Source organism: Chelonoidis abingdonii, chromosome 2 (assembly GCF_003597395.2).
Source record: "Chelonoidis abingdonii isolate Lonesome George chromosome 2, CheloAbing_2.0, whole genome shotgun sequence".
Taxonomy (NCBI): domain Eukaryota; kingdom Metazoa; phylum Chordata; order Testudines; family Testudinidae; genus Chelonoidis; species Chelonoidis abingdonii.
In genome coordinates this window covers 302100654-302120703 of record NC_133770.1, presented here as the reverse complement: position 1 = coordinate 302120703, position 20050 = coordinate 302100654, and positions in this window count along the sequence as shown.

Genomic DNA, 20050 nt, shown 5'->3' with positions numbered 1-20050 from the left:
CTGGTCAGGCTGTAACCACAGGGCTGGGTTGACAGATCTCAGCGTCGATAGAGCCAGCCCGAGACTGCCCCACCCCGAGTGACGTTTCACCTCCCGGAGATTTGGAACCCAGTGTTCTGTGTCACGTAACGCTACAGTTTTCCTGTACAAACATCCCACAATCGCTGTGACAACCAGCGAGTTCCTTACTTTCAGCAGGGACCCCACACAGCCCCATCGGTGAAGGATCGGGCAGAGGGTCGGACACAGGCTTGCTATACCAACTTTGGTCTGTCTGTGTTACAAGCAGCCGCACGAATCCCTGCTCAGGGCTGCTGGGTCAGGCACTGCACTCACGGGTGACGACGACCGCCCCTGCCCCAGAGCCGCAGTCTAAGCACCAGCCTGCCCTTTCCCAGGGTCTCAAGACCCTGGGAACATGGGCTACGACTCCCTCAGACCTCTGCGCTGAGTCTCTATCCCTGGCTATCTGGGTGCTGATCCCCTAGGCCCTGCAGTCAGGGGTACAGTGAAGGGAGTCATTGAGGCTGGGGGAAGCTGCGTGTGAGCTTCAGGAATGGGGCGAGGGGTCTGGGGCAGCAGCATCTGGCTTCTGTGATGAAGTGGGAATCTTTTGTGATGTTTGGTATGAATAGTGCATGTGCCTCAGTTTCCCCTAGCTGATGCCTGGTTACTCCTTGCAGAGACCCAGGTGTGACCGATGTTTAGCTGCTTGAGGCCTGGGGCCATGTGCACATGGAGGGTTCCTGAAGACAAGGTCCACTCCACTTGCCTGGATATTTGACACCAACTCCGTGTGACCAGCTGGAGGATAAAGGACTGGGGAGGGGCAGGTGGGATTGTTACACGGGAGCTGCTGGAGGCAAGCGATGCTCCTGGACTGGGACTACACAGTGGGGAGAGAGCTCTGGCCTTTTCTGTAACTTTCCATTCTCCATGTTAACTGACGACTCCCAACGCTTTGCTCCAGACCCCTGCTGTTACCCGCAGGCTGAGCGTCATGCCAGAGGCTGGAAGCCAGCTGTGTATTCATTCCTTTGGGGTACAAGTCTCCCTGTGGGGTCCAGTCCAGGTGGACTCGCTGCAGGGGGCTCCCAGCGTGACCCGGGGGGGGTGAGGGCTCCAAGGGTCAGTCCCGCAGGCAGTGAAGCTGAAGGGCTGACCCCAGTGACAGAGTCAGGGGGCTGACACACTGAAAGGGTCCTCTGAGGGGCTGTTCCAGAGCCAGGTGCGAGCACCAGGCAGCCCGCAGGGGAAAGGCCATGCTCCATGGCCTGGGGGCTGGGCAGGGCCCCGTGAGGGGCCAGGCGGAGGTGAGGGTGCGGGGCGCTGGACAAGTGCTGGGGTGTGTGACCCAGGAAACGATGGTGCCAGCTGGCAGAGAGCACAGGGGTACAGAGAGTTTCACAGAATGTCACAGACCCACAGGATCGACGCTAGGCCCCAGTTTGAGAGCGGTCTGGGGGAGCCCTTCAGTGGGCCAGACCCCCGGGGGCCTCTCACCCTCCTCAGCCTGAACCTGTCACGGAGTCCCCGGGTGATGCTCTGGAACTGTCCCCACAAAGCCAGGCCGGACTTTGGGGAGCCTCCTCTCCCTCGGAGCAGACTTGTTCAGGGCAAGAAGCTCACACGGCTTCACCTCCTGAGTCTCTCCTTGGAGCATTCAGCACCCTCTGCCCCTTCGTGCACTTCCCACAGCGAGTCCACCCCAGCGGGGTCCTGGGGAAGCCACAGGGTTCTGCACCCCCACTTTGCAGTCAGACGTGACTCTCAGCCAGCCAGTAACACAGAGGTTTATTCGATGACGGGAACAGGGTCTAAAACAGAACTTGTAGGTACAGCGAACCGGACCCTTCGGCCGGGTCCATTCTGGGGGGCAGTGAGCCAGACCCCATGTCTGCACTTCACTCCTCGTCCCCAGGCAGCTCCAGACTAACAACCCCCTCCACCCCGTCCTCTTGCTCAGCCCTTTTCCCGGGCCAGGAGGTCCGCTGATCCTGTGTCTCGCAACACTTCAGCTGGCACTCTTGCAGAGGAGGGGCCCAGGCATCAGTTGCTGAGACAGAGTGCCCGCATGTGAGGGACGTGGCCTTTGCTCTGCCGAAGATAGCTTTAAGAAGCTGGGGGACACGGGCACCACACAAGTCATTCGCAAAACATTAAAAATTCTAGTCGTCAAGAACCCAGAGGCTCAGGCCCCTGCCCCACCCCTCCTGAGCTCTGCCAGTGAGTCCAGCTGAGCCAGACCGGGGAGACCCAGCCACACAGTAGGGGCTGTGACCCTCGCCAGCGTTCCAGGGACGCTTTGCACTGCAGAGCGAAGTTGTAGCTAGCTGCACCCGCACGGAAGTGCTCGGGTAGGCCAGGGATGTGGTTAAAGCCAGACGTGGGCTGCCCAGAGCCCATTGGTCACTCTGTCATGCCCGTCTTGACCCTCCTTGGCAGTTCCAGTGAGAGGCAGGCTCCTTCCAGCAGCCAGCACTGACCACCACTCACCCCTCAGTCCTGTTCTGGGCTGGGGGTCTTGCTAAGCTTCCCTGCAGATGGGAACCCCTCCCCACCCCCCTCCGCCTTAGGTCCAGGTGTCGTGTCCAGGTGACTGTCTTGGCCATTGTTCTTCTTGGGTCGTCCACGATATGGGGTCAGGCGGGCAGTTCCTATTCCGGTGGCCCATCATGGCTCAGACAACCCAGCACATTCATGAGCCAGGTCTTCTTGCCTGCACTGAGAGCAACCATCTCCCCCTTCCCAAGAGTAACCGTGTGAATATTAGGAAACTGAGGCCACACGTAAGTGATGGAGTAGACTGTCTGTGCGGAAGGAAGCAGGGATGCTTAGTGAGGACGTATAGTTGTAATGTGAGCGCAGGGGGAGCTGCTGGGCGGAGGAGAAGAAACAAGGGTTTTTAGTCGGAGCCGGAGAGAGAGGCCGGACATTTGGTTGGGCTATGGAGGATTCAGGGATCCTAGCCTGGACCAAGCCCCTGAACCCCCAGAAGGACTCAGTGGAGGGGTCCTGACTGTGCCTGCAAGCTCTGCTGTAACCTGTGTTCCTGCTGTCCAATAAACCTTCTGTTTTACTGGCTGGATAAAAGTCACTGTGGGTCCCAGGAAGAGGGGTGCAGGGCCAGACTCCATGACACACGCATCATCAAATGCTGCAGAAAATTCCCACTTTGTCCCACAGGGATCCCTGGGCTCAGTTGCATGCAAAATAATTTACTAGCGGTTAGCATGTGAGGGCTCCAGGGAGAGCCAGTCCCATCACTGTACAGTAAGGTTCCCAACACTGCATTACCCCTGCACTCAATATCAGAATGATTTGCACACAATACCAACCCAAACGGATCAGTCTGGCAAAGCAGCACCCACCAGTTAAGCACATAGGCAGAGTAAGCATCTCTCTGAAAACATGGTCTGCTCCTGAAGTCCTTCCTCCAGCTCATCACTAGGTAGCAGAAGCAAGCTCATCCAGACCCTGCTTACATGTCTTATTCGACTTCTGGGGGAATTCTGTGTCAGTGCGTAAATGGAGAATTCCTGTGCCATGCAGGATTTTTTTCTCCAGAAAATACACCAGAAAAGTGCTGCAGTTATGACTTTTGTCCACTGGCGCCACCAGAATAGAGCAGCCTCAGCTAGAGATATGGAATAGAAGGAGGCTGCCTTCCTCTCACTACACAGTCCATGGGGCCAGGTCTGGAGGCATGGGATCTGGGGGCACATGGGGTTGCCTGGGGGTCACAGACTGAGGTGCAGATGAGCTTGTAGAGAGACAGACTGGGGCAGGGGCTGAATGGGAGTGGGGGTGCTGGGACACATGGGGAGGGGGCAGGGACACATGGGCACAGGGGAGGGGGATGGCTGAGGGGCAGTGCAGGACCATATAGGGATGGGGGAGGTGAGAATTTGCTAATTCATATGCTACCTATCTAGTGTGGTAATTTTACTTTGCAGTTTTGTTTATTCACTGCGGTAATTTGCTTTGATCTGTTTCCTGTCACTTCTTAATAAACTTGTTTTTGTTTTGTCTCAAACCAGTGTGGAAATCATACTTGGGGCAGCAAGCTGTTACATCTCTCTCCACATTGAGGGAGGGGGTGAATTTCATGAGCTTACGCTGTACAGTTCTCTGTGCAGCACAAGACGGTATAATTTGGGGTTTACTCTCCAGAGCAGGGGTGTGCAATTGAGTAACTGGGCTAGGCAAAAGGGGAGGGGTTTGGAAGAGAGGAAGCAGGAAAGCTCCCAAACCCATCCAGACCTGTCTTTCCATGTAGACACTTGGTGGATTGCAATATTGCATCTGGGAGCAGCATGCAGTCGGGCCAGAAACCTTGTACCGTGTCCTAGGGATTGTCACCTTCCTCTAGGGGCGTGGAACACATCAAAGAGCTGACAGCATTCCCCGGGGCGCCTCTGTTCCCACTCGCATATTAAATGTGGCAACCTAAAATCCCAGGTACTGGGGCTCTGCCAAGAGCTCGTGCAGGCAGCACAGGGCTGTGGCTCTGAGTGCACCTGCTGCAGCTGGGCCTGAGGAGCTGGCTCTCAGGAACTGTGGTCAGGCAAAAGATGCCATAGATGAAGGCCAGAAGGGACCATTCTGGTAACCCAGCCTGCCCCCTGAACCACGCAGCCAGTGATCCCACCATCCAGCCCAGGCCTCCTGCTCCTTATTTCCACTGTGAACTTCACTGACTTCAGCTCCCACCCACTGGGTCTCGTTCTGCCTTTTCCTGCTGGGTTCCGCTAGCTTTGGCTTGCAGAAATCTTCACCCCTTGGAGATACTAAGGCCCAGAGGCACAAAGGGATCTTGGCTCCTAACTCCCGTGGATTTCAAAGGCAACTAGGAGCCTAAATACCTTGGAGGATCTGGGCCTTGGAGCCCATGATTAAATCACCTCTTCACCCTCTCTTCAATTAGCGATGTGTGGGGTGACGATGCTGATGCATTATCTGCATTACCATCACCCTAGGAGCCCCAGCTATGGTCCAGCCCCCACCACGCTAGGCGCTGTCCAACCAGAACAAAGAGACAGGCCCTGCCCCAAAGTGCTGCCAATCTGGCTATGACAAGTGTGACGTTACTGATATAAACTGGGACCATATAGAACATGGGTTGCAACCAAGGTTCTGTAGTGTCACCAAATTCTATGTAAAGGGGGTCATATAAGGTGTCTAAGACCAGGTTACGGGTTACTGGTTATGATTATGCTGTCTGTGTGTCTGTATCATTTCGTCGTTGAAGTAGAATATTTGGCTGTTGATTGTCTGATTTCAACTTGTTCAATGTGTACTGGAACGTCTCAGACAAGCTGGTGCAGCTACTAGCTGCTGGATGGCCCATTAAGGACCATCAACAAAACTGACCCACGAGAGAGGCGATACGCCCTGGACTCACTGGAGTGAGCAGAAACTGGCCATTGTGACGCAACTTCCTTTTGCTGTACTTTCCACAGTAGGAGACAAAGAGTGTGCTTACACCTGCGAAAGTCATACAAGGCGAAGCCTGATCTCCATTTGTCTTCAATCCTGCTCTTACTCTGAGGACTTTGCTACAAGCGAAGCTCTGCACAAAGGACTGTGACCCATCCTAGCGGGATGTTCTCAGAGACTGGGATTTAAACCTGCCAGTTTACTGTCATTACTGCTACAAGCCTGAACTAAGACACTTTGCCATTACTGTGGAATTGATCCATTTAACCAATTCAGCTGCTCATCTCTATCTGTCTTTCTATGAATAAACCTGTACTTTTAGATTCTAAGGATTGCAAACGCGTGATTTGCGTAAGAATCTGAGGGGTATATTGACTGGTCTGGGGCTTGGTCCTTTGGATCGAGAGAACCTTTTCCTTTACTGGGTGTTGTTTATAACCAGTTCATCCCAGGACGGTGGGACTGGATGGTGATACTCGACTGGAGTGTCTAAGGAAATTGCTTGTGTGAACTTCGGTTAGCCAGAGGGGTGACACCGAAGTCTGTTGTGGCTGTTTGTTTGCCTTAGAGGTGGAAAAACCCCAGCCTTGGGCTGTGACTGCCCTGTTTGAGCAATTGGTCCTGATTTGGCACTCTCAGTTGGGTCCCGCCAGAACCACATCGTCACAACAAGAGCCCACTGGATACAGCCAGCCAGCCCGCCGGGGAACTAGGAGGCAAGGGACGCTGCCGGGCAGCATGACAGGCCGTGCTGCCGACTCTTGCGGTTCCATTGCCACTCTTGCAATTTGTTTTATTTTTTATCAGTCTCATGAAAACAACTGGTGACTTTTCCCTTAACCAGAATGGCCGCCCTCTCCCATTGCCGTCCATGGGGCCAACATCGGCAAGGTGGCTGCCACTTCCCTGTGCTCCCTCTGCAAGGGGAAGGGAGGTGCCCTTAACAAAGATGGCTGCCACCACCCACTGTGTTCTGTGAGACTGAAGCCACCATCACGGGCAAAATGGTGCCACTCCACGGATTGGGGGCTGAAGAGGGTGCAGGGCTGCAGGGAGCAGCAAAGACCCTGGGAAAGGGGGCTGGACAGTGGGGAGGCAGGACAGGAACAATGGGGAGGGGAGGAGAAGGGAGAAATTCCCCTGATGCCACTTAGTGTCTCCGGTTTCCCTTTTGACTAATCAGGAGTCACTTTACCATGGAGAAACTGCCCGTCACGTACCACTGGATGTAGCGGGTGAGCTCTGGGCCGAGCATGCTCCATAGTAAAAATGATATACAACGAGGTATGGCCCTATAGTGAAAGGCCCAGAGCACGAGCAGCTGGGTCAGAGGCACTAGTTGTTCTGAAGTAAGAAAACAGTGCAAGGGAGCACGTCCTGCATGAGCTAATGTACAGCCCGTGCAGGAAGGGGTGACACAAAGGTCAGGCAGCCTCAGCCCAGTTGGCTTGAGCCAACTCTGGGCTGCTTGCACGGTTATCAAAGATGAAGGCAAGTGTGTTAGTGAGCATGTTCAGTGGAGGTTAAAAATAGCACTATAAAAGAAAGTTCCAATAGGACAGTATAAAAGGCAGACAAGCACAGCAAGAAGAACTGCTGGAGAAGCAAGAAGCGACACTGCCAGGGCAGCAGAGCAAGAGAAGATGCTGAACGTGAGCAAACCAAGCAGCAAGAGTCGCAGAAACAAGCAACAGCGACGTAGCCAAAGCATCGGAATCAACAGATAATGTAAGCTTGTTCACTGTAACTCTAGTTTAACGTTAGTATAGTATAGGGTTAGAGCGGGGGTGTGTGTGTGTGTATGTGTTAAATGTAATTTTCCTATTTAAAACAAAGTATTTTTAAGTACTGCTGTCAGGGATCTGGCACAGACTGATCCCCCATGGCAGAGCACATCACTAAATCATTTAAACTGTATGCTACTGTAGTTTTAAATGCTCTTTAACTTGCGATAAGGGATTTGTGTCTAATTCATGCTTTTACACCCTGTGGTATGTAACCTCTCATTTAAATCAGCCTCATACCAGACAACCGGAGAATAGCTAATGTGACGTTGTGACGAAGTGGGAGGTTTTGCGTGACTCCTGTGTGTGCCTCACTTTCCCAGTGTCTTACACAAATGCCTAGGTGGTGGGACAAGGGTGTGTGATTTTTGCAGAGACCCTAGTGGACAAGTGTGGCTGGCTGCCTGCACACAGATAATGAATGGACACACTGTGACCTGGCAACTGATGGCCCAGGACCCTCAACCAGGAGCCAGTCAGCTGCAACAAGTGGGAACAAGGAGAGAGGTGGAGGCCAGATGACCTGTTTTCCTGGGAAAGAGACAATGGATGGAGAAGGGGCAATGGGTGTGTCAGCAGCTGGGCTGCTGGAGGCTGGGCTGTCAGCGGCAGAGAGATTGAAGAGGGGAGACCCCAGGGTTTGGGGCTCAGGATCCCCCATCCAGGAGGGACTTTGCTGAATGTTCCTGCTTTCTGTGCTAACAAGCTCTGTTCTACGCTTTCCTCCTGGTGACTAATAAAACTTCTGTTTTACATGCTGGCTGAGAGTCACTGCTGCCTGCGGAGTGGGGGGCAGGGCCTTTTGGGGGTGTACAAGGCTTCCCCAGACGTTCCACCTAGGGGGACTCACTGCAGGGAGCTCATGCGGCAAACAGGGGGCTAAACGCTCTGAGGTCAGACCCAGGAAGCGCTGAAGCCCAGGAGGCTTCTTGCCCTGATGAAAGTGTGCCTAGAAGGTGATGCTGCACCAGAGTCCTGCCTGCCTTTATTCAGAGCAGTTCCAGAGCATCCAGGCTGCGACTCTGTGACAGACGTCAATTTTTTAAAAAAGTCTCCAGAAATGATTCCGGCAATTACAGGCCAGTAAGCCTGATTTCAGTACTGGGCAAATTGGTTGAAACTATAGTCAAGAACAGAATTATCAGACACATACATGAACACCATTTGTTGGGGAAGAGTCAACATGGTTTTTGTAAAGGGAAATCATGCCTCACCAATCTCTTAGAGTTCTTTGAGGGGCCCGACAAGCATGTGGACGAGGGTGATCTAGTGGATATAGTGTACTTGGTCTTTGAGAAAGCCTTTGACAAGGTCCCCCACCAAAGGCTCTTAAGCAAAGTAAGTTGTCATGGGATAAGAGGGAAAGTGCTCTCAGGAACTGGTTAAAAAGCAGGACACAAAGGGTAGGACGAAATGGTCAGTTTTCAGAATGGAGAGAGGACCACACTTTGAAGACTTCAATAACTCAGACATAGGTCAGGGGTTTGTTACAGGAGTGGATGGGTAGGATTCTGTGGCCTGCGTTGTGCAGGAGGTCAGACTAGATGATCATATTGGTCCCTTCTGACGCTGAAGTCTATGAGTCTATGAGTCAACAGTGGTGTCCCCAGGGGTCTGTACTGGCCCAGTGCTGTTCAACATATTCATAAACTATCTGGGAAATGGGGTAAACAGTGAGGTGACAAAATTTGCAGATGATACAAAATTACTCAAGGTAGTTAAGTCCCAGGCAGACTGCGAAGAGCTACAAAGGGATCTCACAAAACTGAGTGTCTGGGCAGCAGAATGGCAGGTGAAATTCAGTATTGATCAATGCAAAGTAATGCACATTGGAAAACATCATCCCAACTATCCATGTAAAATGATGGGGTCTAAATTAGCTGCTGTGACTCAGGAAAGATCTTGGAGTCACTGTGGATAGTTCTCTGAAAACATCCACTCAATGTGCAGTGGAGTCAAAAAACGAACAGAATGTTGGGAATCATTAGGAAAGGGAGAGATAAGACAGAAAATATCACATTGCCTCTATAGAAATCCATGATACGCCCACATCTTGAATACTGTGTGCAGATGTGGTTGCCCCATCTCAAAAAAGATATATTGGAATTGGAAAAAGTACAGAAAAGGGTCTGGAGCACTGGGGTCAGTGCAGGGAATGCAGAGTGGAGTGGAGGGGGGTCTGGAGCAGGATGAGGAGAGGAAAGGAGGGAGGCCTGGAGCAGTAGGGGCAGGACAGGGGCAGGGACAGAGGCCTGGAGCGATGGGGGCATGGCGGGGTGAGGGGAAGGAATAATAGAATCACAGAATCCTAGAATCTCAGGGTTGGAAGGGACCTCAGAAGGTATCTAGTCCAACCCCCTGCTCAAAGCAAGAGCTATTCCCAACTAAACCATCCCAGCCAGGGCTTTGTCAGGCCGGGCCTTAAAAACCTCTAAGGAAGGAGATTCCACCACCTCCCTAGGGAACCCATTCCAGTGCTTCACCACCATCCTAGTGAAAATTTTTCCTAATATCCAACCTAAACCTTCCCCACTGCAACTTGAGACCATTGCTCCTTGTTCTGTCCCGAGGGATAGGGGCCCAGGGCAGAGGGCGGGAGGGGCAGGATGGGACGGGGGGTGAAGAAGTGGAGCAAGCGGAGGGGGGAGGCAGAAGTCGGCAGGGGGGCCCAAGCAATTCCGGGCAGGGTCGAAGAGGGGGGAAGGGCGGCAGGGGGCTTGGAGAATGGGAGCAGGATGGAGAAGGGGGGGTGGTCGTATGAGAGTGTTGCGTGGAGCAGTGGACGCGCGCCAGGGCAGGACTAGGACAGGGACAGGGGGCCAGGGCCAGTGGAGGCACGGAAGGGGAGGGCCCTGGACAATGGGGGCAGGGTGGGGAGGGGGTAGGGGGACCGAAACAGTGGGGTAGGACAGAGGGAGGGAGGAGGGAAGAGCAGGAAGGGGAGGGAGGGGCCTTGGAACAGTGGACGCAGGGCAGGCTGGGGAAGGGTAGGGACTGAGCAGTGGGCAGGATGGAGGAAAGGAGGGTTGGAGCACGGGAGGATGGGAGGAGGATCCAGAACTTGCGGCAGCACGGGTTGGGAGAGGAGGGCGGGAGGGCAGGGGGGCCCGGAGCAGTGGGGGCAGGACAGGGCCCAGAGCAGTGGGGGCAGGACGGGAAGTCCGGAACAGTGGGGGCAGGATGGAGGGGAGGGGCAGGGGGCCCGGAGCAGTGGGGTAGGGCACAAAGCGGGAGGTGCTGCTCAGCACTGGGTGTCAGGGAACGTTGCTTCTTGCCAAAGACCAGCCCAGCCCCACAGCAGCTGTTCTGTAGTGCTGGCTCTGAGGGGCGCCGGCGGGGCACGTTACCGTCCTGTGCCATGTGTGTGACTCGCCCGCCCGGTGCCCTGAGGGCCGTGGTGCTGCAGCGGGAGGTCAACGGTTCCCAGCTAGTTACTGTCCAGCCTGGCTCTTATCGCAGGACTAAGCGGGAGAGGAAAGCCGGCCAGTGCTGCGAGATGGCTGGCAGCTCCCCTGGCTCCAGCCTGGGAGAGGGTAAGCGGAGGTGCCAGCTGGTTCTGGGGAGAGACGGGCATGGCTGTGGGCATTAGCAGTTGGCATTTCAGCCTGAACGTCTCCTCCTGGCTGACGGAGGAGTGGGAAAGGCAAAAGCCAGATGAAAAGACAGGCCTGGAAGGTTTATGGATTTTGGGAGTCTGTTTCGTGATTTTTAATCTCTGAAGTGGTCCCACTTGCAGAGATCCCCAGGGTTGGCTTTTCTTAAAAGCGAGATGGAATGAGATTGGTAGATTGAGGATAATCAATGGGACACAGTAATACCAGGGTACAGAATATCTCAGAAGGACAGAACAGGACATGCTGGTGGGGGAGTGGCACTATATGTGAAAGAAAGTGTAGCATCAAGTGACGTAAGAATCTTAAACGAACCAAACTGTACCATAGAATCGCTATGAATAGTCATTCCATGCTCTAATAATCAGAATATAGCAGCAGGGATATATTACTAACCACCTGTCCAGAATGGTGCTAGTGACTGTGAAATGCTCAGGGAGATTAGATAGGCTATAAAAATCAAAAACTCCATAATAATAATAATAGGGGGTTTCAATTATCCCCATATTGACTGGGTTCATGTCACCTCAGGACAGGATGCAGAGATGAAGTTTCTAGACACCTTAAATGACTGCTTCTTGGAGCAGCTAGTCCAGGAACCCACAAGTGGAGAGGCAATTCTTGATTTAGTTCTAAGTGGAGCATAGGATCTGGTCCAAGAGGTGATTATAGCTGAACTGCTTGGTAATAGCGACCATAATATAATTAAATTTAACATCCCTGTGGCGGGGGAAACACCACAGCAGCCCAACACTGTTGCATTTAATTTCAGAAAGGGGAACTACACAAAAATGAGGAAGTTAGTTAAACAGAAATTAAAAGGTACGGCGCAAAAAGTGAAATCCCTGTAAGCTGCTTGGAAACTTTTTAAAGACACCATAATAGAGGCTCAGATTAAATCTAGACCCCAAATTGAAAAACAGAGAGAACCAAAAGTGCCACTGTGACTAAACAACAAACTAAAAAGAGTGGTCAGAGGCAAAAAGGCATCTGTAAAATCCTAGTCAGGAAAATAAAAGGAGCATAAACACTGGCAAGTGAAGTGTGACAATGCAATTAGGAGGCCAAAAAGAGAATTTGAGGAACAGTTAGCCAAAGACTAAGAAAGTAACAGCAAAACATTTTTAAGAATATTAGAAGCAGGAAGCTGCTAAACAACCAGTGGGGCCCCTGGCCGATCGTGATGCTAAAGGAGCACTCAGGAAAGATTAAGTAATTGCAGAGAAACTAAATGAATCTTTGCACGGCTGAGGATGTGAGGGAGGTTCCCACACTTCAGCCATTCCTTTTAGGTGACAAATCTGAGGAACTGTCCCAGATCGAGGTGTCATTAGAGGAGATTGTGGAGCAAATGGATAAACTAAACGGTAATAAGTCACCAGGACCAGATGGTATCACCCAAGAGTTCTGAAGGAACTCAAATGTGAAATTACAGAACTTCTAACTGTAGTCTGTAACCCATCATTTAAATCAGCTTCTGTACCAGATGACTGGAGGGTAGCTACTGTGACACCAATTGTTTAAAAAGGTGATCTGGCAATTACAGGCCAGTAACCCTGACTTCAGTACCGGGAAACTGGTTGAAACTATAGTAAAGAACAGAATTATCAGACACAGAGATAAACATGATTTGTTGGGGAGGAGTCAACATGTTTTTTTAAAGAGGAAATCATGCCTCACCCATCTACTAGAATTCTCTAGGCAGGGTGTGGGTCAACAAGCATGTGGACAAAGGGGCTCCAGTGGATGGAGTGTACTTAGATTTCCAGAAAGCCTGTGACAAGGTCCCTCACCAAAGGCTCTAAAGCAAAGTAAGCTGTCATGGGATAGGAAGGAAGGACCTCTCATGGAAAGCCTAGTTAACAAAGGAAAAGAATCGATGACGCGATGGAATGGACTATAAATAGAAGCCTATGATTTTGTCAAATCTAAGCCGTTTATTGGTCCAGAGTCCCATGAGGATATAGATGTGGTTTTTGCCGGCTCCCCGCATCTTATGATCTTATCCTCATGGAAGGATCCTCGAATGGCCATCGGGACCATTGTGACCTTTGGATTCTGGTATAGTATGGTAGGGGTGTGAATGTGGAGTGAGGAAGGTTTGTTTTGTAATCAATAAAGAGCATTTAGAGTATTATATACTGTGACAAAGTTCCTCCTCTACCTCGGTGGGTCCTGCGCTTATTGGCAGATTTGCTCACCTCAGTGATCTCCCCCACAGTCTGGGTCAGCTCCTCCTGTGTCTGATCAGGAGTTGGGAGGTTTGGGGGGAACCCGGGCCCGCCCTCTACTCCGGGTTCCAGCCCAGGGCCCTGTGGATTGCAGCTGTCTATAGTGCCTCCTGTAACAGCTGCATGACAGCTACAACTCCCTGGGCTACTTCCCCATGGCCTCCCCCAAACACCTTCTTTATCCTCAGCTCCTTGTGCCTCTTGCTCCCAGCTCCACACACGCACTTCCTCTCCTCTGGCTCCTCCTCACCTGACTGGAGTGAGCTCCTTTTTAAACCCAGGTCCCCTGATTAGCCTGCCCTGATTGGGTGCAGGTGATCTAATCAGCCTGGCTGCCTTAATTGATTCTAGCAGGTTCCTGATTACTCTAGTGCAGCCCCTGCTCTGGTCACTCAGGGAACAGAAAACTACTCACCCAGTGACCAGTATATTTTCCGTCGACCAGGCTCCTGTACCCCACTGGTCTGGGTCTGTCACAATACCAATACTGTGTCCAGTATCTGCTTGCTCCCCAGCCCGTAGGGAGACCTCTATTGTGGGTCTAACAGGTGGTGGAGAATGCGGAGGGGAGAGCGATATTAAGGAGTGCTGGATTTCAAGATGGGCTCTTACAGTGTTGGGGGAGTCCTTATTTAAGATTAATAAAGGTGACTCATTTGTGAAATCTGAGAGGAAAGAAAACATGTGGGGAGATACCGCGTGGTGTTCATGTAATAATGTTTAAAACCCTCTTTAAGAAGAGATATAAAGGGGTGGAAGAGGCACCCCAGTGGACTAAAGTTAATGTCCCTTCTCTGTTAGAGAAGGAGATTATTGCATTTGGGACTTACCCTTGGATGGAAGGGGCAGTGGAGCTGGATATAATACTTGATACCTTAGAAAACACATTTGAGAAATATGTGCCGCTGTACAAGCCTAATGCTAGTGAAAAGCAACCAGCCGTAGTGTGGCTGTTGTGGCAGGCTGGAGAAAAGGCAGTTGCATGTAAGGGGGAAATCTGTGCAGAGTTACAAACATTACAAGAGAATTTTAAAACTTGCCAGGAGAATTTGGAGCAGGAAGTGAGGCAGGCACAGATAGTGCAAACACAGTTAGAACAAATGGGGAAGCAAAATAGGGAATTGGAGAAAGGAATAATGGATTGGGAAAAGATTAAAACAGACAAAGATAAAGTAGATCATCAAGTGCTAGGAATGAAACCGTTAATTCGAGATTTGACTAAGGAAAAGGAAGAGGAGATCGCAAGTGTTTCTCACAGTTGGTGGCAGAAAATTCTAGCAGCACTGAAAAAGCCAGTGAAAATACAGAAGCTGCGAGTTGCGGCTGTGTATCAAAAAGAGAGATTTGGATTTGGATTCCAACGATATTTGGTGTGGGGAGGATCTGCAAGGGGGTCAAGAGAAAAGGGAATCTAGCCAACCTTGAGAGAGGCTTTATACTAATTTGAGGGAAGAAATAAGAAACTGGCCAGGAAAGCCTAAGCCAGAAAAGTCTGTAGCAATGATAGAATGGAGATAAACCATTAAGGATGCAGTGGGGGAGATACAGTCAGAGCAGACACTAATAATTCCTGCGAGTTCGTCAGACTTACTGTTGATGGTAAAGTCACTGGGCCCAGTGAACGTGAAAAATATAGCTCCATGGCTAGTACAGTGGGCAGAATTAGGAGGAACAGAGAATTGAAATACGATTGAATCTTGTAGGTTAGTCAGGGCAGCTACTGCTGGAGAGATTAGACAGGCAGTAGATCGAGTGAAAACTGCTTTGAACAGGCAGCCAGAAGCACAGCGGCTGATACCGCGATTTATTACACTGTTAGAAAAAGAGAGAGGTCAAAGACCCAGGAAGGCGTTATCCAGTGCAGATTACATGAAGCCTGGAAATTCACCTAGGGATTACCTGTTAAAGAGAATAACTTTGAGACTATTGGCTGGAGAAATACAACCGGTGACTAATCCCAGGGTGGAGGTTGCCAGACATGTCACAGCTGATTCTCTGATGGCAGTTGATTTGAATCAGGGAATTTTGGAATGATGTGTTTGAAGGATTGGACAGAAATTTATTAGCAATGTCTACTAATCTGGTAAATCAAGCAGCCCAGGACAAGAGGTTACCTGTTATGGATGCACTGGAGCACTGGATAGTATGCCAGTGAAGGATGAAAAGGGGAAGCCGGGTAGAAGGATTGAAACCCAGAGTACCTTTTGTTGAGGCAATAGCATATTCAAATGAGAGTGCTTATAGATCAGGATACCATGAGAGAGGAAGAGGCTGCGGGAGAGGACAAAACACCCAACCCCAAGGAGGTCAAGGAGGTAGAGGGTGGAATAATCAGAATGAGCCCCAGAAAGGAGTAAATGTGATCTGGAATATTGCTTGGCAGTATTTGAAATTGAGGGGAGTAGATATGGATAAGCAGAATGGGAGATGTACTGATGAATTGATCAAAGAAATGCAAAGGATGGAAGGAGAAATGTTTAAGGAGCAGAAAAAGGTTGCAGCTATGCAAGCTGAGGGTTCACAGAAACCTGGTCTATAGGAAAGTCCCGATAACAAGTTGCTCCCACTGGAAATGGGTCCTCATGAGTGGGAGATGGTAACTAGATTAAGATGGGATTTAAAGGGGCGGCCTAGGACATTGTGGGAGATAATGGCCCCAAAGACGCTAGTGGAGCTGGTGTAAATATTGTAAATAGAATCGTAGAATCATAGGAGTGGCAGGGACTCAAGAGGTCTTCTAGTCCAGTCCTCTGCACTCCTGGCAGGACTAAGTATTATCTAGGCCAGGGGTAGGCAACCTATGGCAGGCAAGTTGATTTTCAGTGGCACTCACAGTGCCCAGGTCCTGGCCACCAGTCCAGGGGGCTCTGCATTTTAATTTAATTTTAAATGAAGCTTCTTAAACATTTTAAAAGCCTTATTTGCTTTACATACAAGAATAGTTTAGTTATAGATTATAGACCTAGAGAAAGAGACCATCTAAAAACGTTAAAACGTATGACTGGCACGCGGAACCTTAACTTAGAGTGACTAAATGAAGACTCGGCACAGCACTGCTGAAAGGTTGCTGACCCCTGCTCTACCTAAAGTAGTGCAAGAAACTAGCAAAGATTGGGACGATAAATTGCCAAAGGTGTTGGCAGCCATCCAAAGTAGTGATCGATTGGGTACTGCCTACCAGCCTTTCAAATTCTCTTTGGAAGGCCTATGAGACTGTAGAGCTCTTTATTGTACCCAGAAGAAGAGGAAGAAGAAGAGGAGGAGGCGGTATCTGTTACCCAATGGACAAGGGAGTTACCAATAGAATTTAAGAAAATGGAATTTAAACTGACTGACACCATTGAAAAAGCCAGAGACTGTGTGGCTCAGGACAGTGAATTATGGAAAATCGGAGAAAGAGTAATGTTGGTTAAATGACCATCGAAAAATCATGTCCTGGAGTCTAACTGGGTTGGACCATTGTCCATCATGAATAAAGTTTCACGGCCTGTAGTGCAGATTAATAAGGGGGAAAAGGGAAAGTGGGTCCACACATCACAATTAAAGTTATGGCCTAAAGATTAAATAATGTTCCTTTCTTTTTCTTTGAGTTTATTTTACAGAGGGAAAGGAATGCCCAATTCCACCAGAGATTATCCTGTACGGGCCTTGGATTTGGAGTGTGGATGTGGTGCTGCAATTTTAGTAACTGATTTACTGCGTATGCTTGCTTTGCTTTGCATTTTGTACTTAGTAGAAGAATTGTGTCGTGTGCATTATATTTTAGGAAGAAAAAAAAACGAATACCAGTGCTCAAGCGAAGATGGACGAGGTGAGTGTATTTGGAATAATTCGGCCGGAAGCATCGGACCTTATTCCAGTGGAATAAGGGCCATGGCTTCAATATCGAGGTTCCTCATAATTCAAAAAGGATGGAAATATGGTTTGGGGCTTTTATGTCTTTTGAATATTCGGGGGAAATATTCTCAGGGATATGGTCAGGTTTTTTATGTTTATTAATCAGATACCAGTAAACAAAATTGCACCAAGAATCATGGCAGACAAGGACCCATATAGGAAGGGAGAAGTAATCGAAGCCCCAATTTTTGTGGATTAAACAATCTGGTTGGAAGGAGTGCAAGTAGACATAAATGCACAACATCCGGAGTGTGTGCCATACGCCTGGCCTCTATTACAAGCATGGCAACAACAATGGGGAGACAGGACTACATGAAATAAGAGCGGTATAGAGGACTATATCGTAGGTTGTACTGGTGCTGGGGCTGGAGTTTTAAACTCATTTGATATTGAGACGTTACAAGGGTAAGATGTGGGGGGCTACACAGACACATGCATTATCGGAACAAGGGATATGAAGTGTGGAACTCCAATTGAAACAAACCCAAGCCTTGAAAATGTCTCTCAATGTAAATCTCTTTGGTGTATCTGAGATTGACACTAAAACTGTACCAGCAATACGACGTGTACAGATGCAAACTTATGGGATGCAATATGTAGAGAGAATGGTTAATCTGTTAAGTCATGGGCAATGGCCTTCTGAATGGTTCAAAGATCCTCATATATGGAATGACAGGATGGAAGAAACATATGGAGTTTAACTGGGATCAAACTACTCTGAGGGGAGAGTGGAAAGGCAGGATGCTGTTACACAACACAGGGAAGCAAAGAAAAGCGGCAAAGGCCTGGGTGTTGCCAAAACTTATGAATGGAGAGTTATGGCAAATAGAAATAAGTGGGAGACCCTTGATTCAAGAAGAAGGGAATTATAAATTAGTAGAATTAACGAAACATTGTGAAGAGTGGGGATGAAGCAAATGGGTGTGCCCACAACTAACTGCGTCCCTAGAGGGATGTCATTTGAACAATTCAAGCAGACAATGTACCATGCGATATTTAGCCTTTCATGGCACAGGAGTGTTTGATTTAGGCAATGGATATATCTGGGTGGTAACCACTGGAAAATGTGTTTTGGGGAAGGATGACAGAAAAAGGCCCAATTGAATCATGTAAAAGTAATGTAACAGAGGTCGTTATTAATGGAATTATTTACCGAGTTCTCTATTTTAACAAAAGGGAAATTGTTTGGGAACGAAAAGGTGTGGACTGGTCCTTTGATATGGGGATACATTGGGAACAAAGGGAAAAACTGATGAAAGCGAAAAAATCAGGCAATATGCAAAAAATGTATCCAAGTCTGCTCAGTTGGGGAAAATAAAGATTTTGCTCAACAATGGTCAAATATTAAAACTGAGGAAAGAGGAAGAATTGGCAATTTCAAATTGGTATGATGTCTTCAAAGGATGATCTCCCAGTGTCACAGCTCTTCTAAATTGAACACTACACCCTCGTGATATTATTTGCATGAATGCTTTTGTTAACCTTTATTATGCTATGTTCATACCGCCAGATGAGAAAACGACAGGAAGTTTTGGAGCAAGTGACATATGAAATTGAATTGCTTGCAAAATGATAAAGTGGTACAATAATTAATGGCATTAATCATGTATCATGAGCGGCGAATGCTGGGAGATCTATATCTATATCTATCTATCTATCTATACCAACAACAGGATCCTGGGCTAGATGGACCTTTGGTCTGACCCAGTGTGGCCGTTCTTATGTTCTTATGTGATTTATAGCTTCAAAGAGTGAGATTCAAGGCCAAAGAGTGGGACTTTTCTGGTGGTGTGTGTGATGGGTTGAACCCCCATTCCGGGCTGCCACCTGATGTGCTGGGGTCTCACTGAGCCCTCCTGTCTCACCAGCCTCGGTTCCCCTTACTCTGTGGTGCTGTGACAGGCTCTCAAGCCCCCTTCCAGCACACAGAGTTAGGGACACACCCAGCTGTAGCATCACACAGAGTCAGCGATCAGCTCTGTGTGGGAGGGCTCAGTCCAGGGAATTGCCCAGCACTCTGGAGTGTAAGCCTAAAATTAAATTGTCTTACCTTGTATAGTGATCTCTACAACGTACGCTCATAAAATTCACCCCCTCCCTCAATGTGGAGGAAGGTATGCACACCCCCTCTCCCCAGTTATAAATTGCACAAATTGGGTTTATAATAAACAAAAAACAAGTTTATTAACTACAAAAGGTAAATTTTAAGTGATTATAAGGGGCAGCAAACAGATCAAGGCATATTACTGAGCAAATAAAACAAAACACGCAAACTAAGCTCAATACACTAAGGAATACTGGCTGCAAACAATAATTTCTCATCCTTAATGTTTCAAGCAGGTTGCAGGGTTTCTTGAAGGTAAACTGCCCTGCTTGCACCTTAAATCTCCAGGGATTCCTTTTACAGACGGACCTTTCTCACCTGGACACAGCCCCTGCCTCCCCCAGCTTAGTTCCTTTATTTCTTCGGGTGTTTTCAGCAATCTTCCTTCTTAGGTGAGGCAGCAGCGGAGAAGAGCCAAGACAAACTCACTCCCCAGCCTTAAATAGGATTTACATATGGCGGGAATCCTTTGTTTCCCAGTTTGATCGCACCCCTTACTAATGGAAAAATACTAGCAGTCCAAGATGGAGTCCAGTACCAGGTGACATGATCACCTGACCCTGCAATGTCAAAACAGTGTCCCAGGAAACTCCTCAGGAAGGAGGGAGATTAGTATCTTTAAAGTCTTCTTGCCCTTCCTAATGGCCCATTGAGGCTGTTTGCTACTGTCTGGTGGGCGTTCGCCAAGTGAAAACACGATTGGAATATTACATAGTCACGATTCCTAACTTCAGATACATAAATGAAACATGCGTACAAATTGGATAATCACATTCAGTAAATCAGAACCTTTCCAATGACACCTCACGTGACCCATCTTGCATAAAACGTATCTTAGTCATGCCACGTTCATGTCATAAGGTGTGCCTGTGTGACGAACTGGGACTGTTCCTAATGTTTGCTCTGAATACTGTGTTGGTGCCTCAGTGTCCCCTAGGCAGTTCTTAAGTATCTTGGTGGTGGGATAAGGGTGTGTGATTGCTA